At 45.3% G+C, this 24,117-nt stretch overlaps 1 long non-coding RNA gene across 1 annotated transcript in view; it reads right to left on the minus strand.

Moving 5' to 3' along the window:
* The window catches only part of LOC137647087 (uncharacterized), an 89,941-nt gene extending 68,361 nt beyond the window's left edge, over positions 1-21,580 (minus strand). Inside the window, exon 1 of the long non-coding RNA XR_011045528.1 lies at positions 21,552-21,580. This is a non-coding gene — a long non-coding RNA (uncharacterized lncRNA). The remainder of the gene's footprint in view (positions 1-21,551) is intronic.
* Between the last annotated feature and the right edge of the window lie 2,537 nt (positions 21,581-24,117).

A 24,117-nucleotide genomic window follows, 5' to 3' on the forward strand; every position in this document is an offset into this window, starting at 1 on the left:
AGAGTTGTCCTCAAGATCGCTCTCCCCTTCCACGTCCGAGCTTTCATCCATAGGAGGCCGGAGTGGGTCGAAGTCGTCAACTGGATAGATTGGGGATAGGGAGACTGCCGAGGAGGTGCTCGCTTCTGGCTGCCTGGGAAACAGTGAGGAAGGAAGCCTGGCCAAGGATTTGGGGATGGTGAACAAATCCTTCGGTTCCCTCCCACGAGGCTGGAGGTCCTCTGTCCCCAAGGGCCTAGAGGGCTCCGTCGGCTTACGGGTGGAATGTAAGTCCGTTGCCGTATGGGGTGAGTTGCATCCAGTTGCAGGTCGAGCCTCCTTAGGCACTATCTCGGCCGGTGAGGGACGGAAGGAGTCTCCATAGGAAGTAACCCTACCTCCTTGGGGGGCGAAGGACGAATCCTTTTCCTTTTCCCCTTTGGTCTGGCCTGTGGCGTCTTGAACTGCAGGGGGCTACCCTGAGGTTCATGCCTAATCTCCTCCAGAGGTCTTTTGCGAGGGGATGACCATCTCCCCTTGCCAGAAGGACCCGCCTGTGCGGAATCTTCCGAAGTCCTCCTAGGATCGGAGGGAGGAGAGGACCCTGGGAAGAGAGGAGGCGATAAAGGGATCCTAGGTGTATCACCTAAGGACTGGGAGCGGGGAACGACTCCTTTCATGGCTTGGCACATTACATTGAATAAGGCACTAAGCCACCGGGGGTTACAGGATTCCGAGGAACTAAGGGGGAGGTCCTTAGGAAGGCCCTGCTCCCTGGGTTTAGGAACCTGGGCAGGTTTCCTAACCCTCTTGTCTGAGGGAGGCTTCCCTACAGGCAAGATCAGCACAGGTCTACCCTTAGGGATAGAATCTGGGCTCGGTCGCGCAGGCGACTGTTGTCTCTGTTGAGGCCTAAGAGGCTTGAGAGACTGATTGTGAGCGCCAAGATGGTCGCGCGCTCATGTGCCAAACTGTTCGTAGGCGGATGGGTGCTCGTGCGCGTGCCCTTTCCGATTGCGCGCATCTTTTTCACGCTCGTGACGGGCATGAGGTTGTTCGCGCGCATAGTGCGCAGTAGGTTGTTTGCGTGCATGGTGCACAACAGGATGTTCGAACGCATGGCGAGCAACAGAATGTTCGCGCATATGGCATGCCATAGGATGAACTCATGCGCCATGTTCGCCATTTTGTTTGCGTGCGACAAGTTGGTCATGCGCGCCAAATTGGTCGTGCGCACCAATTTGGCCGTGCGCGCCAACTTGGTCTTGCGCGCGAGAGCTCTCAGGTTGGTGAGAGAACTCACTGCTACGCTCACCCGAAGGTTCACGATAGCTTGTATTGTGCGAGTGTGAACGATCAATACAACGAGAGTTTGAAAACTCTCTGTCATAAAAAGAATGACTATGGTCGCGAGAACCCTAAAACTCAGCGTGAACTGTGTTGCGCGAGCCCGAAGGATCAACGCAACGAGAAACTGAAGTTTCTCTGTTATGAGACCCCGGAGGGCTAACGTGACTAATGGTACGAGGGACCGAGGGCCCAAAGTAGCCTGTGTTGCGAGACCCCGAAGAGTCAGCGCAACGAGAAACCGAAGTTTCCCAGTCACGAAAGACAGAAGTGTTAGCGTGATTAAAGTTACGAGAGCCCAAGGGTTCAGCATAACTCAGGTTACAAGACCCCAAAGGGTCAACATAACGAGGAACCGAGGTTCCTCTGTCACGAGACCCCGAAGGGTCAGCGTGACTGACGGTACGAGAACCCGGAGATTCAACGTTACCATCACTACGAGAGCCCGAGGTTTCAGCGTAACAGAAACCCGAAGGTTTCAAGTCGCGAGAGCCCGAAGGTTCAGCGTGACAGAGACCAGAAGGACTCCTGCTGTCATGAGAACCCGCAGGATCAACATGGCGAGAGCCCGAAGGCTCACTATCACGCCGGCCAAAAGGGTGATCGTCATGAGACCCCGAAGGGTCAACGTGAGAACCAGCAGGTTCAACAAGACGTTTCCTCACAGCCCGAGGAGGAGAACGTCCGGGGTGGAAAGGGGTTACCCACCCTTCCACTCTACAAACCACCGGAGAGGAACGTTCAACAGACTCCGCCCGAAGGAGGAGACTGATCTAGGTCTACAGATAATTCCTCCGCAGGGGAGGAGAGTTCACCCGAAGGAGAACTACGCTTATAACAAGGTTCTCTTTCTGCCCCTAGAGGAGAACCTAAAGCGTAAGGAGATTGCCGATGTAAAGAGGCAATCTTCTCTCGCGAACGAGAGATATGTTCCCCCGAAGGGAAAGCTTGCCTTTGAGACCCCTGCCACCGCCCCTGGTGGGTTAGCTAACTCCACGGCATCGGAACCAGACTCAGGATCGACCTCCGCAGAGGAAGGAAATGACAGCCTTCTCTCTGCTCCCCTTCGGAGGAGTTCGAGAAGAACTTCCTTCGAAGGGGGATCATCGACGCCAGTGATGGCCACAAAGACACAAGGTCTGGAAAGGAACAGGCGCTCCCTGGGAGAAGAGAAGGAGCCGACTCCCTAAGGGAGCCGCAACCTTCCCCTATCCCACAGGGTTGACCTGAAGTCACAAGCCCTGCGCTACTACACGGCCGTGCCCCGGAAGGGCCTGGTCGAGGATTAGCTTCGGGCAGAGATTTGGGCGTAGAGGAAGCAGAAGCCCGCGATTTCTTCCATTTCGAGGAAGACCCCGAAAGCGAAAATTCACATTTAGACTTCTTCTTCTTACGTGTAAACCTCTCCCACTGGGAGGCAGGCCACTCCCTACACTCGGAACAGGTGTTTCCCGCAAACACTGACTTCCCCGGCAAGCCGGGCATAAAGGGTGTGGGTCCGTCTCCATTGACGACATGATGGTACCGCAGCGGCGGCCTTCAATACTTGGGCATGTCTGCATAGCGGGACAATAACCAAACACACACCGATACACACAAAAGAAAAAAGAATAGTAATAAAGTCAAGGCAGTTTGTTTATCAGAAGTAAAGGTGGTTACTCAACCGACAGGTGAGTGAGCGGGGTAGCCAGTCTACCCCAACCCACTCTCGCTAACTAGCGGATGGGGTAATTATCCCTCACCAAAATTGGCTTGGCTCATTTTCAGCGTTGCCGAAAGTAATACCCTATAAATAGAGAAGGTTTGTATCTGTCAGAAGAAACTGTCTTTCAGCTACAATTATTGGGAAAACTGCAATAACTTTTGTCTTCCTTAAATTCCCTTGCACATAATAAACTGCTAACCATGAAATAGGATAAAAAAAATAAAAGCAGCCAGTTGACGACACTGGGAGTAAGCTAGGTCTGTATTCTTCAGTGGCTGAAAACAAAGTTGTTACTCAGTATACTAGCTGGGGACTGGCCTTCCCAGCCACCTGCAGTAACTACCAACACCTTGCTATAAATCTTAAGAGTCAAAGTTCCAGCCAAACTAAAAATATACTCTTTTTAAAAGACAAGGGTTTGTATTCATATAGGAAGAACTACATTTTCCAGACACTAGTCCCCTTAATGAATTTTCATACTGTATTTTCCACCTGCAAACAAAATGGGCACTATAAAAATGACAACTACTAATATAGAAAGTACAGTAAAACCTTCGGTTACAAGTAACTCACAATATGAGCAGATCTGTATACAAGCGTGAAAATTCAAAATCATTACATATTGTATGAGCATTGTATCGGTCTGCAAGCAAAAATTTCCTTTCATATGAACATTTTTTTGTGGACAAGTACTAAGAAGACTTACATGAAATACACAACACAAAGTGCTTACGCTATGTTCATGTGATTTTAAGACCATCTCCATTCCATTCCAAACAAAAGGCAAAAACAGTATTCTCTATATACAATAGGTTCCTTGTAAAAACTGAACATACGAGTGTAAACAAAACAGTGATCAAATATCTATAAAGCGCAAATTAAGTGATTCAGTTAGTGATAGTAAACACTTTTCAAGAGAGAGAACGCCCCCTATTTTGCACAAAGGGGTGATATGCTCCCTCAAAACAGTAATCCTCTGCCAGTCATGAATCTCCTCAAAGGCAATGTGCCAGATAATTTTTCAACACTGTATCTCTTTTTTTTTCTAATTATTAATTTGTATTCACTTTTAATGTTAGGTGTTATAACCTCTTTAAATAATATTGGTAACTTTTAAAAATGAGTGTACAGTTCATGTGTATTTATAAATGTGTAGACGAAACCTGTGAATTTCCTTTATTAATTACGGCTAGAATTACTTTGATTTACGAACATTTTGGGTTGCGAGCTTGGTCCTGGAAAGGAATAAACTTGTATACTGAGGTACCATTGTATGTGCTGATATGTAGACATATTTCCACAAGGCTCCATTTATGTTTACGTTATACTGTGCTGTATTCCCATGAATATAAATGTTACAATTTGGGTAGGCCTATAGATATAGCTTTGAGGACAAGTGCTGACATGTTGCATAGAAAACAGGAATTTAAAAATGTTTTATACGAAAAAACCAACTGTATCCAAAGTTATGCTTTATCAGTACTGTAGTTGAAATTAAATGAATGGGTGATTATCATAGCATAAGTTACTCCCACCTAACCTGACCTAGATTGGCATATTCTTTCTTACAGGAAGCCCTTATAATCACCCAACTAATTTTACATAGCAGCATTTCAAAAGAAGATACAGCCTTTGCTATACCTGTCATTTGTGGTAATCGCTGTAATGGAAAATACAAAAATCTTGTGTAAAATATAATTCAGGAAAAATCAGTATGAAAGATTAATTTCAAAACTTACAGTAACTTTTGTTCAATACAATTTTCTTAAGGTAACCTAACTGCAAATTTACAAAATTGATTTTTTTTTTTTTGTATATCTATTTAGAAATAAGAAAATTTTATGAAAACATAATGAACAGTGGGTAGACATAGTCTTCCACCTAGTACCACAAGAATGTTTCTTTGTAAACCTAGGCTAAAAAAAAAAACTGGGAAATACTACCCAGGGTAACTTATGCTAAGTACAGTAGTTTTACAAGAGAACCTATCTTGGCATTGACTCTGTGTAAAAAAGGGATTTTGACGAAGGAAAAATCTATTTCTGGGAAGAGGCCTGTGACGCCCGGTGAGAAAGGTCCTTCCTTATACCTTTCCTAATATAAATCTTCCAAATATACTAGAGAAAGATAAAAGCATGGAATGCAGAGGTTACAACTATCGCGCGAACACCTTGTAGGTGTCGTGTATTAAACAAAGGCGTGTGTAAACCACTATTCACAGGTTGTCTTCCATTTAGATAATCCCTTCATCAATGGGGAGGGCCGTGACAGGCCCTAGATAACATGGTTGAACTCCCCAACGACACCTACCACGCGCGCCCTCTAGGACATCCTTCTGCAAGAACATATGGCTTGGCAAGGAAAAAAGAGGGGTGGGGTCCGTATCAAATAACCGGGAAGGGTTTCACCGGGCGTCACAGGCCTCTTCCCAGAAATAGATTTTTCCTTCGTCAAAATCCCTTTTCTGGGGCGGCCTGTGACGGCCGGTGAGAATGTACCAGAGAATGCCTTCCAAGCCCAATAAATTAATAACATAATAAGGAGAAAACAAACACCATGTAAGGCAATAATATAATACTGTAAGTAAACATAAATCATAAACTAGCCATAGGCATAGGGGATATAATGCTAAAATAATATGAGGACCAGGGATCACCTGAGTGTCCCGTCGTGAAAGGTATCAACCTTACATGTCTAAGCATATCTAAACTTTACAGGAATGGTAATTACAATAACAGTTAAATCATAACAATTAAACATGGCAAAATAACTTAGGGCTAACGAACCACCCAGGAGAGTGGCGACGTGGTGTGAGAGGTGGTCAGGAGGGAGGAGAGAAGAGATGGAATAAAGAAATAATCAGAGATTAATGGGGGGAGATAAGACTCCCCGCTGCAACCGTAGGGTATTTAAGGGCCTGTAAGTTCTTTAGATAGTGGCGTTTGAAAACCATAGGAGATTTCCAACCCGTGTATTTTTTAAGGTCATCAAAGTCCATGTTCTGGAAGTAATTGATAGAGGTAGCTATTGACCGTATATCATGAGCATGGGGAAATTATTCCGGGTTAGCATGTTTAATGAAGTAGAGGATTTGTTGTCTGATACCTTGAATGGTCAAAGTACCACCTTGTTCCCTGATAAATAAGGGGCCAGACGAGCGGGTGGCAGATCTAGCTAAAAAGGTCCTGAGAGTAGTGACTGGACACAGCGAAGGATCCTGGGGAAGAGAGATGATCTTCCAAGGGGACCACCTATTTTGCGGGTCCTCATTTTTAGCTAGGAAAACTCTGTCTGGGGTAAGCAGTACTTCGCCTGTAGGGAGGAAATCTATGTTTTCCGGGTTACGTGAGAGCGCTGCTAGTTCTGAGATTCTAGCACCTGAGGCCATAGCTGATAGAAATAACGTCTTCCTAAGCAGAGTGATATAAGAGCAGGACTCGTTGTCAGTGTCCGACGCGAGTTTGAGGACATTGTTCAGAGACCAAGAGACTTTTTGCGGCCGATCCAACGGCCGAAGCCTAGCACATGCTTTTGGAATAGATGAGAAATAGGAATCAGCTAGGTTAATGTTAAACCCAACCAGGAATATCTTCTTCAAAGCTGACTTGATGGTAGTTATAGTGCTAGCTGCCAAGCCCTTGTCAAATAAGAACCTAAAGAACGAGATGGCTAAATTCGGAGTCATACGAGTGTGGTCTGAATTCTTTAGGAAACCTGCTAATTTCTTAACAGCCGAATCATATTGACGAATTGTCGAGTCCCTTTTGTCCGCTTCGATGAAGAGAACGTTTTCCGGGTCAATGTTTGCGTCTTTATGAGCTGCAAACTTCATGAAGTCCACAAAGTTAGGGTTTTGGCTATCCTTGAGGAATCTGACACAGTCTGTGTTTGAATTACTTGGGTTAGTTTGGGGAATGGAATCCGGAAGGGTCGGAGTTTCAGCTCGAGGAGGAGAGGAAACCAACTGCTCTTTGGCCAGTGAGGTGCTACTAAGGCCACTGTCCCCCGGAAGGAGCGTAGTTTGTGCAATACTTTCATTAGAAGATTCACTGGTGGAAATAGGTAAATCTTCCTCCAATGGTTCCAATCCAGGGTTAATGCGTCTATGGCATAAGCCTGAGGGTCCATGTTTGGTGTCACATAACAAGGAAGTTTGTGATTCATCTGAGTTGCGAATAGATCTACCTGAAGGCCCGGAACCAGCCTGAGTATCCACCGGAATGAAATTATGTCCAGAGACCATTCTGATTCCAGTGGTTTCGTCCTGGATAGTGAGTCCGCTATCACATTCTGGACTCCCGCTAGGTGGGTTGCTGACAGGAACCAGTTCTTTTCTACTGCCAAGGTGAAGATAGCGACCAGGATCTGATTCAGGTTGGGCGACTTGGATCCTCCTCTGTTGATGCAGTGTACTACGGCTGTGCTGTCTGACACTACTCTGATGTGGGTCGACCTCGGAGGAGAGAGCCTCTTCAGGGTCAAGAACACTGCCATGGCTTCGAGAACATTGATGTGGAAGTGTTTCATGGCGGGTGACCAAGAGCCCTGAAACATCTGACGTTCGTAGTAACCCCCCCATCCACTCAGAGACGCGTCTGTATGAATTGTCACTTGTGGGGGTGGGAATTGAAGAGGAACCGATTTGGAAAGGTTCTTCGGTTCGGACCATGGCTGTAATCTCATTTTCAAGACAGAGGGGATTTTCGAGACCTTGTCTCTTAAAGGTACTGTGGCTCTCTTTCTCCAAACTCGATTGATGTCTTTGAGTTTGGCTTTCAATAGGCGATCTGTTACTGAAGCGAATTGAAGAAGGCCGAGGATTCTTTCTAAGGCTCTTCTGGACACCTGTCTGTGTTTTAGAAAATTCTTGACCTTGGAAGCTATTTCTCTTACCTTTTTGGGAGGTAGAACCAGCTTGTGCCGTGCAAGGTCCCACTGTATGCCTAACCATTCGAAGCGGTCTTATGGAAGTAGGCGGGATTTTTGGAGATTGACCCGAAATCCCAGGTTGGCGAGAAAACGAAGTACTTTCTTCGTAGCTCTGTTGCACTCCAGGGCTGACCGAGCCCAAATAAGCCAATCGTCCAGATAAGCAACGATCTGAATCCCTTGGTTCCTGAGTTGTTCTAGCACTGTCTCTCCCAGTTTCGTGAATATCCTGGGTGCAATGTTGAGGCCGAAGGGCATGACTTTGAATGCAAAGGCTTTCCTGCCTAGACGGAAACCTAGGTAAGGAGAGAAGTTTCAAGCTATTGGTACGTGATAATAGGCGTCGGTAAGATCGATAGAGGTGGTGACGGCCCCACGGGGAAGCAGGGTACGTACCTGAGAGATGGTCAACATCCGGAACTTGTCGCAGAGGATGTAAGAATTTAGCTTTGACAAGTCCAGGACCACTCTCAATGCCGACGAGCCTTTCTTCGGAACTGTGAACAGGCGGCCTTGGAACTTCAGCGATCGAACCCGTTTGATTGCTTTTTTCTGTAGTAACTCGGTGGTGTACTCTCTCAGAATGGTTGTGGGTCTCTGGAAGAAGGTCACTGGTGGAGGAGGAGAACCTTGTGACCATTTCCACCCCAAGCCTTTGGAGACTATGCTGTGAGCCCACGGACTGAAGGTCCAACGGTCTCGAAAGTGGTAAAGTCTCCCCCCTACCGGAACTATATCATTGCGAGGGAGTGAATCTAGGTTCTTTCCCTCCTCGAGAACCCATTGTCCTAGGTCCGCCTCGTTGACGGAACTGTCCTCTAGCCCTGTAGCTACCTCTCTGGTGTCCACGAAAGGGACCTGAGGGTCCGTAGCTAGGGTTGTATGCGGGTGAGGGCATCCAAACGGGGTTGGGTTGGGTACCTGGGGGAGCAGTGAGGTAGACCACCTGTTGAGGGTGTTTCGGCTGTAGAGGAGACGAAGCAGTGGGAGACTGTGAAGACGAGTGGGCAATCGGCAATATTGGTAGTGACCTCGGCTCGTCTTGTAAGGGGCAAACCTCTGTTTCTTCCTGAAGGAGGTTTGTTTTTGACCTTCAACCCTCTTTTTGGCAGTGAGGCCCCACCTCACTTGCAAATTTTGATTTGCTCTCGCAGCGTCTTGTAGTACCTTGTTCACCTCCTCCTGAGGAAAAAGGTTCTTACCCCAGCAGGGGGAAGCTATCAGCCTATTCGGTTCATGCCTGATCGTGGCCTCAGAAAGAACGTGCTTCCTGCAACTAACCCGAGCCGAACAAAACTCGTGTAAGTCGATTTGGAAGGACAGAGACAGGTTCTTTGTGAATACCCGGAACATGGTCTCGGTCGGATAAAGTGAGGTTAGGGACTCCACGGAGGTAATGGAGTGGAGAGACCTAGCCAACCTATTCCGTGCCTCAAACTCAGTCTTGAGAAGAATATCTGGTAATTTAGGAAGCTTCTCGGAGAACAGATTAGAGGCACAGTCTGGGTCTAACTTCCCTACTGTGAAAGTAGCGGGGGCATCATCCCAGATAGTAACGGTACTCGGAATGAGCATGGAGGTGGGATCGGTCTCTTTAAGAGCCGGCATGGCAGAACCTTCTTTGATAGCCTGAAAAGTAAGAGCTGCCACTTTATCTGTAATAGGCAAGGTAATACCTGGAGAAGCTGTAAATATGGTGTAGGCTCCTTTGTGTGGGGTGAGCTTGGAATTAGTGCAACCCCAGTCTGACAACGTCCTGGCCCAGAAAGCTTGGGCCTGCTCTTTAGGGAATATTACCGTTTCCTTTGGTACCTTGTCTAACCTAACCAAGGCATGTTCTTTCAATCGGACGAAGCCGTTGAATGGGAATTCTAGTCCCGGAGGGTAAAATTCTAAGTCCTCTAGAGGACGGGTGCCTATGCCCTCTAGAGTTATGGCACCATCAATATATGGAGCATGTAAGGCAAACCTCCAAGGGTTGTTTTTCTCGAAGGGAGGTAACTTCGATGCGTCCGGGGCTGAAGGAGGGGGCATCTGAGTTCCGGAACGGATGAGACTTGCCACCATATCTTTGAGCTCCGTCATAGCTCCTCGGTCTGCCCTAGACTGTTGAAGATATTGTTGTATCTGTTCTTTCACAATATCCCTGACCATGGCGGCGGATAAAGGGGGCTCCCGAGCCTGATCCTCTAACGAAGCCCTGGACTTAGTAGACTTTGACTTCTTAGGAGTCACGGTTTTAGGTATAGCAATATGAACATCAGGATCCTTTGAGGGTCCCGGAACCGGTGACACTGATAATGGCAAAGCTGAAGGCTTAAAGGTACGTAGTGGCTTCACCTTGGGTCGTACAGGAACGGAGGGACCTCGAGGAGAAGCCGTAGGTTTATCAAAGCCGTGAAAGGAAGTAGTAGAGGAAGGAGTGTGGGGTGAAAGGGGGTCCACCAACTCAACACCACCTACCTGCTCATCCATGGGTTCCTCGTCCAGACCTAGGTAGGGCTCGGCCTCCGTCACTAAAACCTCTTCCTCAGTTAGAATGGTTGCTCTAACCACTTCAATTAACGGGGCCGCTGTCTCCGGTGGAACTGCTGCAGTAGTAGAGCCTGGGAATAGGCGAGAAGCCATGTCTCCATCAAGGAGATAGGGTGCGCCAGCAGGCGCATTCCTCCCAAACCCTGACACCCAAGGCCGGAGAGTAGCTCTCGCCTCCCTGAGAGATTCATCATCAGCCTGAAAGAGGAGAGAGGGAATTAATGATGAAGCCAAAACTGAAGTCAATATATAAAGAGCAATTAATTCTTAGCAAAGGATATTAACAGGGACACTAGAACCAACTTACCTCCTCGCTCAGGAGTAGGGCTGACAGCTCATAGCAGAGCATGCATGCCTCCGGAAACCATATCGTATAGGGGGCTTGTCCCGGTTCCCGAGAGAAGGATATGGCGCAATGGGCATGGGCCCGGCATAGATCATGGCCCATGGGATCAGTAAAGGCAGCGGAGCAGCCCCTGGCAGTGCAGCGGACTTTCTGTAAAAAGAAAGAAGACATAAGTCTGGATGTTCCTTGAGATTCTTGTCATTGACTTATGAATCAGAAACACTTAAATCTTAATTAATGTGTGAGTATGGTAGTAGCTAACACCTTAATAAAATAAGAAATTATAATAGAAACCAGTAACCACGTAGCATGAATCTCTAAACTTCATCGGTATCACACTGTTAACTCCGGTTCTGGACTCCTGCTTGATCTCTGTTTTTACCGGAGGTCCGGTAGCAAAGGCCCGTCATCGTGATATCGTGACCGTCTCCGGTACGATAACATTATCCTCAATGAATGAGTTATCTCCAGTGAAGCCGGAGATACGATGAAAACGGGGGCCTTAACGGTGTAATTGTGATCAAACATGACAAAGGTTCGTGTGTAAAAGGCTTCAGCCGGAGTCCGAGTGCCGGATTTCACCGTTGCACTCCAAAAATCTGCTCCGGAACGATAACTAGTTCTCACCCAATGAGTATCCATTATAACGGAGCATAACTCAAGGCGGAGCTAAGCATAACTCAAGGCGGAGCTAAGGGTGTCGGTATAAAACGACCCCAATTAATGACTCATACACTAACGTACCTAATAATAGTGTTAGCTATATTAACAGTAACCACATCAATAAATCGTTTATAATATTAAACGTACTATCATCAATTCTGATACTGAGAGGAGGCCTGAATAACCCGTGATCGTATAAAAACAGAGAACGGGAAATTCACCTCTCTTACTCAAAGAAAACGAGAAAGGATAACTCATACCTGTAGAACAGGGAACGAGCACTCTATGCTTTCCCTCTCAAGGTTACATATTAAAAATTAACATCACACAATAAATAAGAAAATTAATAAAATTGATTGCTTTTCTTAGTAATAGTAATAACGAAGAATAACGACAACGTAACAAATAAACAAGGATATAGTCTAAAACGAACCCTCCAGGAGGATACAAATTAACAGACTAAATCGCTAAGCTTTAAATCGTTACTATGCTTTAAAACGCTATCTTAAATCGCTATTCTTCGTAGGTCCAAATTGGACTTGCAAGCAAATAAATACCATAGTAAAAATTAATAATAATTAATGATAACATATAAGGCCATAAAACGTAAGTGATATAACCTAGCTGACAGAGTACCAGATGGGCAAAAATAACTAGAAAATTTACCGAAGCGAACATACCCAAAATGGCTGCCGATACCTCGGCAGGACAATCGCTTCCAAAACTAAAAACCACCATAATGGAAATAGAACAAATGCCCGGTACTGCCAAAAGCTGCCAAAACAAACTATGGTACTTAACATTGGTAAGGGTGAAGTAACAACGTCAGTCATGTTGAAATAACGAGAAACTCTTCGAAAAAACACTGTGCCCCAAAAAAACTATGCTTGCTGCAAGTCCAATTACAGAAGGATGTCCTAGAGGGCGCGCGTGGTAGGTGTCGTTGGGGAGTTCAACCATGTTATCTAGGGCCTGTCACGGCCCTCCCCATTGATGAAGGGATTATCTAAATGGAAGACAACCTGTGAATAGTGGTTTACACACGCCTTTGTTTAATACACGACACCTACAAGGTGTTCGCGCGAGGGTTGTAACCTCTGCATTCCATGCTTTTATCTTTCTCTAGTATATTTGGAAGATTTATATTAGGAAAGGTATAAGGAAGGACCTTTCTCACCGGCCGTCACAGGCCGCCCCAGAAATGATATTTTGATTATAAAATAAATTTTTTAATATACTTACCCGGTGAATATATAATAGCTGACGTCTCCGGCGGCTCGACAGAAAAACACAAAAACTCGCGAGCGATCGCTATGAAGGTTGCGAGTGTGCCCACCAGCGCCAACTATCGGCCAGATACCGCATATACATGTAAACAGCTCAAGTTCTTCTCATCCCGCTGGGTCTCTATCGGGGAGGAAGGGGGGGGCCTTTAATTTATATATTCACCGGGTAAGTATATTCAAAAATTTATTTTATAATCAAAATATCATTTTTAAATATTTAACTTAGCCGGTGAATATATAATAGCTGATTCACACCCATGGTGGTGGGTAGAGACCAGAATTAATAAAGTTTACAGCGTATATGCTTTGAGTTTTTGACAGTTATATCATAACAAAACCCAAATATATATAGGTACCTGATAAGGAAGTTGACTTAGACGATTACTCTGCCTTGTTAGTCTGTCTTCCTCACGAAGCCCAGCCATCCTCTTAGGATGCTGAAAGACTCCCAGGAGCTGAAGTATCAAGGGCTGCAACCCATACAACAGGACCTCATCAAACCCCTAATCTGGGCGCTCTCAAGAAATGACATTTGACCACCCGCCAAATCAAAAAGGATGCGAAAGGCTTCTTAGCCTTCCGTACAACCCAAAAACAAGATTAAAAACATTTCAAGAGACAGATTAAAAGGATATTGGAATTAAGGGAATGTAGTGGTAGAACCCTCACCCACTACTGCACTCGCTGCAACGAATGGACCCAGTGTGTAGCAGTCCTCGTAAAGAGTCTGGACATCTTTTAAGTAAAATGACGCGAATACCGACTTGCTTCTCCAAAAGGTCGCGTCCATAATACTTTGCAGAGATCTATTTTGCTTAAAGGCCACGGAAGTTGCTATAGCTCTTACTTCGTGCGTCTTAACCTTAAGCAAGCATCGGTCTTTTTCATTCAAGTGAGAATGAGCCTCTCGGATTAAAAATCTGATAAAATATGACAAAGCATTCTTTGACATAGGTAATGATGGTTTCTTAACTGAGCACCATAAGGCCTCAGATCCACCTCGTAAGGACTTAGTACGAGCTAAGTAGAACTTAAGAGCTCTAACTGGACACAGCACTCTTTCAAGTTCGTTGCCTACGATCTCTGACAGGCAAGGTATATCAAAAGACTTAGGCCAAGGACGAGAAGGCAGTTCATTTTTGGCCAGGAAACCAAGTTGAAGTGAACATGTGGGTTTCTCTGTAGAAAAGCCGATGTTCTTACTGAAGGCATGAATTTCACTGACCCTTTTAGCCGAAGCCAAGCACACTAGGAAAAGCGTCTTGAGGGTGAGATCCTTCAGGGAGGCTGAATGTAATGGCTCAAACCTGTCTGACATGAGGAACCTTAGGACCACGTCTAAGTTCCATCCAGGAGTTGCCATACGACGTTCCTTAGAGGTCTCGAAAGACTTAAGGAGATCTTGGAGATCTTTATTGTTGGAAAGATCTAAGCCTCTATGTCGAAAGACCGAAGCCAACATGCTCCTGTAGCCCTTAATAGTGGGAGCTGAGAGGGAGCGAACATTTCTCAGATGTAAAAGAAAATCTGCTATTTGGGCTACAGAGGTACTGGAAGAGGACACAAATGCTGACTTGCACCAGTCTCGAAAGACTTCCCACTTCGACTGGTATACTCTGATGGTAGAAGCTCTCCTAGCTCTCGCAATCGCACTGCCTGCCTCCTTCGAAAAGCCCCGAGCTCTTGAGAGTCTTTCGATAGTCTGAAGGCAGTCAGACGAAGCGCGGGGAGGCTTTGATGAACATTCTTTACGTGGGGCTGACGTAAGAGATCTACCCTTAGAGGAAGACTTCTTGGAATGTCTACCAGCCATTGAAGTACCTCGGTGAACCACTCTCTCGCGGGCCAGAGGGGAGCAACCAACGTCAACCTTGTCCCTTCGTGAGAGGCGAACTTCTGCAGTACCTTGTTGACTTTCTTGAATGGTGGGAATGCATATAAGTCCAGATGAGACCAATCCAGTAGAAACGCGTCTATGTGGATCGCCTCTGGATCTGGGACTGGTGAGCAATAGATCGGTAACCTTTTGGTCAACGAGGTGGCAAAGAGGTCTATGGTGGGTTGACCCCAAGTCGCCCAAAGACTCTTGCACATGTCCTTGTGGAGGGTCCATTCCGTGGGTATCACCTGACCCCTCTGACTGAGACAGTCTGCCAAGACGTTCAAGTCCCCCTGGATGAATCTCGTCAACAGGGAGATGCCTCGATTTCTTGACCATATGAGAAGGTCCCTTGCGATCTCGTACAGCGTGTGGGAGTGTGTGCCTCCTTGCTTGGAGATGTACGCCAAAGCTGTGGTGTTGTCTGAGTTGACCTCTACCACTTAGTTTCGAAGAATGCTTTCGAATTTCATCATAGCCAAGTGGACTGCTAATAGCTCCTTGCCGTTGATGTGCATGCTCTTCTGACTTGAGGTCCACAGACCCGAGCATTCCCGACCGTCCAGGGTCGCACCCCAACCCAAATCCGACGCGTCTGAGAACAACACGTGGTTTGGGTTCTTGACTGCTAGGGATAGTCCCTCTTTCAGACTGATATTGCTGTCCCACCAGTTCAGGCATGTCTTTACTGGTTCGGAGACTGGGATTGATACCGTCTCTAAAGTCTTGCCCTTGTTCCAGTGAGAGGCTAGATGGAACTGGAGAGGCCGAAGGTGTAGTCTCCCTAGCGAGACAAACTGCTCCAGGGATGAGAGAGTCCCTACGAGACTCATCCAACTCCTGACTGAACAACGTTCTCTTTTCAGCATTAGTTGGACTTTGAGCAGGGCTTGTTCTATTCGGGTGGCAGACGGAAAAGCCCGAAAAACTGGACTGCGAATCTCCATCCCCAAATATAGAATAGTCTGGGATGGGATCAGTTGGGACTTTTCTAAGTTGACCAAAAGGCCCAACTCCTTGGCCAGACCCAACGTCCAATGTAGATCCTGCAGACAGCGATGACTGGACGATGCTCTGAGAAGCCAGTCGTCCAAGTACAGGGAGGCTCGGATTCCCGATAGATGGAGGAATTTTGCCACATTCCTCATGAGCCTCGTAAACACGAGAGGAGCAGGACTGAGGCCAAAGCACAGGGCTCGAAACTGGTACACCACATTCCTGTAAACAAACCTCAGAAACGGTTGGGAATCCGGGTGTATAGGAATGTGGAAGTACGCATCTCGTAGGTCGAGAGAGACCATCCAGTCTCCCTCTCTGACCGCTGCTAAGACGGACTTCGTGGTCTCCATCGTGAATTTTGTTTTTGTAACAAAAACGTTGAGCGCACTGACGTCTAGCACCGGCCTCCAACCTCCTGTATGCTTTGGGACTAAGAAGAGACGGTTGTAAAACCCCGGTGATTGAAGGTCCGAGACTTTCACCACCGCTCCCTTCTCTAGCAACAGAGACACTTCTTGATTTAGGGCTTGTCTCTTTGACTCCTCTCGGTACCTGGGAGAGAGGTCTATGGGAGTTGTTACTAGAGGAGGTTTGCGTACAAACGGTATTTTGTACCCCTCTCTGAGAAACAGAACAGACTCTTGGTCTGCACCCCTCTTCTCCCAGGCCTGCCAGAAGCTCTTCAATCTGGCACCTACGCCGGTCTGAGGCTGTGGGCAGTCAGACTCTGCCACGGGAGGACTTGGCTCCTCTCTTCTTACCTCTCTTTCCCTCGGCACGAGAGCCTCCCCTGCTGGGAGCTCTGCCACGAAAGGGCGGGATAAATCTAGACGCAGGAGTCTCGATCCTGGGTCTCACAGCAAAGGATGAAGAAGGAGCCCCTTTGCGAGCAGAGGACGCCATCAGGTCATGGGTGTCCTTCTGCACATGCGAAGCAGCTATATCCTTAACCAGCTGTTGTGGAAACAAGGCCGCTGATAAGGGAGCAAAGAGCAGTTCCGATCTCTGACAGGGAGTAACTCCTGCCGAAAGGAAAGAGCAAAGGGTTTCTCTCTTCTTTAAGACTCCCGACGTAAAGGTGGAGGCGAGCTCATTGGAGCCATCGCGGATGGCTTTATCCATACAGGACATGATAAGTAAGGAAACATCTTGGTCGGCAGACGAGATCTTCCTACTTAATGCTCCTAATGACCAGTCAAGAAAGTTAAACACTTCAAAGGCCCTGTATACGCCTTTAAGTAGATGGTCAAGGTCCGAGGAGGACCAACAAATCTTCGAGCGTCTCATGGCCAGGCGACGGGGAGAGTCTACGAGGCTTGAGAAGTCACCCTGGGCAGAGGCAGGGACTCCCAAGCCGAGAACTTCTCCCGTGTCATACCAGACGCTTGATCTAGAAGCAAGCTTAGAAGGAGGGAAGGCAAAGGCCGTCTTCCCCAAACTCCTCCTGGTATCCAACCAGTCGCCTAGAAAACGTAAAGCCCTCTTAGAAGAACGAGAAAGCACTAGCTTAGTAAAGGCTGGCTTGGTAGCAGCTAAGCTTAGAGCAAACTCAGACGGAGGCAAACGAGGAGCAACAGCAACAAAGTGATCTGGAAAAAGATCCTTGAAAATCATCATGATCTTCTTAAAATCCATCGAAGGAGGAACAGCCTTAGGTTCATCTACATCTGAAGGATTATCATCAGGATGAGGATCAGCAACGTCCTCATCTGAAGGAGCTTCGTCCGACAACTGATGAGTCTCAAGCAAGGGAGAGACCTGCCTTGGTGGCAATGCTTGACAAGCAGAGTCCACACGCACCGGAACATCAGTAGCAGTCCAGGACGCTACGTCATGTAACTGCTTAACAGACTGACTAGCAACAACAACAGGAGCGGGAGGACGCTCGACGTCAACTCGAGACTGCCTTGACTGCCTAGACTGAGCAGTCAAAACAACTCTTGACTGCGGTGCTTGATGCTCAACGTCAAAACAAGTCAACTTCGCTGGTTGGCGAACGTCCTGAACGTCAACACGAGCATGCGGCAGCGGCTGAACGTCCACAAGCGGCTGAAAGTCAACACGGGACTGCATCGAGTGAGGCTCTACAAAACGTGACTGACGTGGCTTTGTAACGTCAACGTCAACAGGACGAGCAAAGGCTCGTTTGGGCGGCTGACGGCCAGGATCTCGATCAGCTAAGCGGCGAGGATCATCGTGAACCTGCTCAGCAGAATAGTCCTCCATAAGAGAGGCAAGCTTATTCTGCATGTCTTGCAGTACAACCCATTTAGGATCAACGGGAATGGGTGCGGTAAGAGACGAGGGTAACGTCTGTGACTGCAAAACATTGCCTACACTAAGACTCTCGGAGCCTGTGTTACGCTTCTGTTTAGGCGGCGAGCAGTCTTCCGATGACTGCACAGGGTCAGAGCTGTCCCAATGGCTACAACCAGGACGCTGGACCTGTCCTGAAGGGACTGACTTTCGCTTTAAGGGTCTCGAAACCTTGCTCCACGGTTTCTTACGCGATAAGCCTTCGGATGACGAGGAGAAAACCGTCTCGCTCGTCTTATGGTAGGGGCGGTCTTGACGAGACACGCCTGAAACCATAGAGGGAACGTCTGTTCGTTGGTTAAAGCCTCTCGAACCCATAAGTCCTACGACATTACTTCTCCCTGGGGCATGGGAGCTTGCAAGAGGTCTCGGACTAGGCGAACGACAGGCACGAACAGACGAACCCTCGGTCGCAACACTGATAACACTTTGCGCACTAATCACTTTCTCCCCACGATTTTCTAATGTGGCACTCTGACACTCTTTTACATCCGCCATGAGTTGATTACGGTCCGTAGCTAACGACTCAACTCTCTCGCCCAAAGCTTGAATGGCACGTAACATATCCCGCATTGATGGTTCATGAGTGCTAGTAGAGGGTTCAGGCACAACTACTACTGGGGAAGGATTAGGTTCAGGGGCATGGGAGGAGGAAAATTCTAACGATCTAGAGGAACTTCTCCTCACCCTATCTCTCTCTAGCTTACGAGAATACTTGTTAAACTCAAGCCAATCGAATTCCGAAAGGACCACGCACTCATCACACCGATCTCCTAATTGACAGGTTTTACCCCGACAATTAGAACACACAGTATGTGGGTCGAGAGAGGCCTTTGGAAGACGTTTATTACAATCCCTAGCATTACATTTACGAAATTTAGGAATTGGAGAAGGGTCAGCCATTTTGAAAAGTCAAAGAAAGTCCAAAAACAATCCAAAGTCATCAACAATTAAATCTATCCAAAAAAGAGTTCAAGAGTTTAAGTTGAAGATAAAACACCTGCACTGCGAAAGCTCAAACCAAAAAGAAGTACTTCACCAAGACTGTTGAAAAACTACAGGTTAACAGCGAGTAATGGAATCAACTTGTCGATCAGACCGACAGAGAAGAACTGGAGCTGTTTACATGTATATGCGGTATCTGGCCGATAGTTGGCGCTGGTGGGCACACCCGCAACCTTCATAGCGATCGCTCGCGAGTTTTTGTGTTTTTCTGTCGAGCCGCCGGAGATGTCAGCTATTATATATTCACCGGCTAAGTTAAATATTTAAAAATGAACATTACTAAAAATTTGCTATGAATTATTGTACTCCTAGTTTACCTTACCCAAGTCAGATTAACAAAATATTAGTTTACTGTATCTGGTATTATTATAGTAAAATGCAGCAAAAGCTTTACTAATAAAGGGATGCCATTTTATATAGGAAAACTCTTTTCTTAGGAAATGACCTTTATTTCCATCATAATTAAATACAGTAGTTGATAACATATACCCTAATGTATCCTACAGTAATGGGGCCACCCAGAGGGAACCGGGAATTTTGGGTGGGGAAAATTTACTGGTGAAGCATTAATAATGGTAAATCTAATCTTTTCTCTCTATACGTTATTCTCTGGGACACATGATAAATCCACAAAAAAATTCACAAAATATGGTCATCCTCTTCCCCTGAAACATTTATTTCACTCTTTTGTTCACATTTTACAAACCACATGTATCTGCTCCAGTTCGTGCATTCATGCATAGCTTATTGTGCAATAACGACTTTATACTAACTGCGCACAAGCCATCCTCTCACTTTCTTTCTACCAATGGAATTACTCCTGTTTGTTCGTTTGTACGTAGTTCCTCCTCCTTCCTTCCCCTACCATATGACGAAGTTTATCATATTTGGGCATGTTTGTATGCTTGAGTGAAACGTAGGCAGTTCTGTGACACATGCCCCGTTTTCTTAGGACAACTGCTCAGTTGTTTGTAGTTGCACTTCGTGTAGGTCGTGCGTCACAGAGCCCAACGTAACAAAGTGTAATGGCTGCCATTATGGCTATTTGGATGCTATAACAAGTTTTACAGTGAGTATTAAGGTACTCCTAATGTACTGAATAATTTTTTAGAAGCTCATTTTTATCCCTCAAAGTTCAAAGAAACCCAAGTGCAATTCCGAGTTAGCTTTCCGGGAAGATCAGCAAATTTTCTTCTGTAACTCGACTGTAAAGATTGCCAAGACTAAAAAAAAAAGGGATGTAGGTGTGGTTATAGTGTTGGCTCTTATAAAGGGATGTTCCTTGATAAGGACATTGTCGAACCCTGGAAACTCATTGTATCTGTGCACCACTGCCTCAGCAAACATTGGGACCATGAAACAGTACTGCAGACCTCCACATTTCTCCAAATACTAGAGCTGACTGGAGGAGTTTCTGTTCTGAGGTAACAGAATTTTTTTTTATAACCAAGATAGACAAATCTCACTTAGGTAAGATCAAGTACGACCTTAGTAGGGATTTTAATTCCGTTACTTGAACCTTTACCTCAAACAGGGATGTTGCTACCCTGATTCCCTTGATTCAAAAATGTATAAGGGTAGGAAGTATCATTATCAGTGATACCAGTGAAAAGTGGTGCCTATAACTCGTTAAAAGAACAGGGATACGACCACAGGACCATCAACCACTCGGAGTACTTCATCAACCCTCAGACTCAGGCACCCATACTATGAATATTGAACGTCTGGAGGGAAGTGAAGGAGTGGATTGAAAGACCTGATAATATATCAGAATATTTCCAACAATACTTTCCCAGTATTTTTTGGTTCACCATTACCCAAAGGCATTATTACTGCACCACTTTTCATGACGACTCGTTGCCTCTACCCTCCATAACTACATCAGGTGGCAAAAAAAACAATGACCCATAACCTTCCACATCTCAATCATAATGAAAGGAATTATTTGTGATTTACTTCATCATAATGTAAGGAATTATATGTAATTTACTTTTAGAGTTTGTGACCTGGGAAGGGAGGTCGGGGGGGGGGGGGGGGGGCTTGGACCCTGCTAGGTCTGTGACCTGGTTAAGTTTGTGATCTGAAACGGGGGCTCTGGAGGCTTGCCCCTGGGTTAGGTTTGTGAACTGGGAACTACCAGGGTAGGTTAGGAGGATTGGATAGGTTAGGAGGAATGGATAGGTTAGGAGGATTGGTTAGGTTAGGTGGATTTGTTAGGTTCTGTGGCCTTTTACAAATGTCGAAAACGTTGAAACAGGTTTTTCCCGTTTTCGCCCCCCACCCCAAAGTCCTAGGTTCCCACCAGCGGGATGGGGGCTGCGCCATAACGAGAGAATGGCTTATTTACAGTGGAAATAAAGGTTATTTACTGAAGGAAAGGTTTGTTTTTTTTTTCCTTAAAAATGTAGTTCCGTGTTGTTCAGTAATTTTACCTTTCATATTTTAGTCAAATTACAAAATTATTAGGCATCAATGGTGGATTTACAAAATTATTAGGCATCAATGGTGGATTACTGACCTTTATAATCAAAACTGCATAAAAATGGAGAACTACACACTTACCAAGCCGCAATTCAGTCTTCACATTAAAAAGTAGCAACCAACTAGGTAAATTAGGAGATTTGTGGACGTCACTCAAGTTCAGTGTTGCCAGATGGGTTAGTATAAAAATCCCCAAAACAACCTAAAAATCCCAATTTCCACAAATATATTCTCTTCTGTCTTGATCATGTAGGCTTTACTAATACAGAAATTAATCAATATACTTCATATAAGCGCAAGCAAACTAATTGCAGCAATATAAAGGTTTACTCGTCTCTTTCTTCATAGAAATGTGTACAAAATATCCCCATCAGATAACCAAAATTCGCAAATCTAGAGATAAATCCCAATAGCTGGCAACACTGCTCAAGTTTACTTTACTGGTTGATCGTTGATGCAAAGATGGACTTCAACAGATCTCTAGACCTTACTAGACCTTGATCTGAAAATTGTTTTCTTCTTAACTAAATTTCAAAGCTTATTCTTCTAAACTTAAACTATAGTTCCATAATAAATGAAAACCTCCCTTATACCCAAGCCATTGTCTCATTTGGACCGGGATCTATTCAGTATCTTCATTTAAAGAAGAATTTAAAGAAGTGCATCTTGATTTCATGAATTGAAAGAACTGCATCTTGATTTCATGAATTTAAAGAAGTGCATCTTGATTTCATGAATTTAAATAAATGCATCTTGATTTCATGAATTTAAAGAAGTGCCCATTTGGGTATTATAACTGTTTATGAAACCAAGGACGCAAAGTGTTGGGGGCAGTTAAGGGAGTAGTAAAAAATAGAGGGTTGGGCATGAATGTAAAGAGAGTTCTATATGAGAAAGTGATTGTACCAACTGTGATGTATGGATCGGAGTTGTGGGGAATGAAAGTGACGGAGACAGAAATTGAATGTGTTTGAGATGAAGTGTCTAAGGAGTATGGCTAGTGTATCTCGAGTAGATAGGGTTAGGAACGAAGTGGTGAGTGTGAGAATGGGTGTAAGAAATGAGTTAGCAGCTAGAGTGGATATGAATGTGTTGAGGTGGTTTGGCCATGTTGAGAGAATGGAAAATGGCTGTCTGCTAAAGAAGGTGATGAATGCAAGCGTTGATGGGCGAAGTACAAAAGGAAGGCCAAGGTTTGGGTGGATGGATGGAGTGAAGAAAGCTATGGGTGATAGGAGGATAGATGTGAGAGAGGCAAGAGTGCGTGCTAGAAATAGGAATGAATGGCAAGCGATTGTGACGCAGTTCCGGTAGGCCATGCTGCTTCCTCCGGTGCCTTAGATGACCGCGGAGGTAGCAGCAGTAGGGGATTCACCGTTATGAAGCTTCATCTGTGGTGGATAACGGGGGAGGGTGGGCTGTGGCACTCTAGCAGTACCAGCCGAACTCGGTTAAGTCCCTTGTCGGGCTGGGAGGAACGTAAAGAGGGAAGGTCCCCTTTTTTTTTTGTTTCTTTTGTTTGATGTCGGCTATCCCCCAAAATTGGGGGAAGTGCCTTGGTATATGTATGTATGATTATACATGTACAGTATATGTATATGTATATGAAACCAAAATACTTCTCTTCGTGCTTTATATTTGGCGAAGGCTAATAGTTTTTTTTATTGATTTATTGCCCATCAGTTAGGGTAATGATTGATAATGTGATTTATTCTCCCAAATTGCTGGTTTAAACTTGTGATTTATCTGATTAACCATTTGGGGAAACAAGATGTTAAGGGCGTTGGGTGAATACACCTGATAATGCATTTTCTTGATCCATCCAATGGACAAATAAGGATATTGTATTTTCATCGACGTTATTATTTTAATAAGACTTGTAGACCTACTGCAAGTTATGATTTAAACTGTAGGGTAAATACGGCCCATAGAAGATTAAGTCTGATTCTACATCGCGTTCACCAAGGCAATGGGTAAAAATGGAGAATGATATGTGCCCAGTAGAATAAGCAATTCATTTTTATTTCCTCCAGCCATTGGGAGAACAGCGTTCATACAATTGTTATTTGATCAACTGTTGAGAGTGGGGTTCCCCTGCTGTATGGGACCGGAAATGCAGCCATCAAAAAAGAAAAAAAAATACAGCGACAACACTTTCTCTGGGTACAACACCCTTTATCAGTCTTGCTCCTCACTTTATGTTTTGTAACTTTTTAAGATGTACTTAAGGTAAGTTGTAATAAAGTTGCAATAATCAAATCTGGTAATAACACAGTTAATTACAAGTTTCTTAAAGTAAATTCATCCAGATATTTATTTAAAAAGCAACGTTCCTGAGATGTTATCCAGTGATTATTATTACATTATTTGAGCACCGAGGAATGTAGGCCTATATATATATATATATATATATATATATATATATATATATATATATATATATATATATATATATATATATATATGCAGAAGAACCACAGGGAAAATAAAAATACAGAATATACACTTGAGTCCTGATTAGTTTCGTGATACTCTGAGGAAGTATCACGAAACTAATCAGGACTCAAGTGTATATTCTGTATTTTCATTTTCCCTGTGGTTCTTCTGCATCTGAGCATCACGTTTTCCTGTGATTTTTACGCATATA

This window comes from Palaemon carinicauda, chromosome 9, assembly GCF_036898095.1.
Source record: "Palaemon carinicauda isolate YSFRI2023 chromosome 9, ASM3689809v2, whole genome shotgun sequence".
In the NCBI taxonomy this organism is placed as follows: domain Eukaryota; kingdom Metazoa; phylum Arthropoda; class Malacostraca; order Decapoda; family Palaemonidae; genus Palaemon; species Palaemon carinicauda.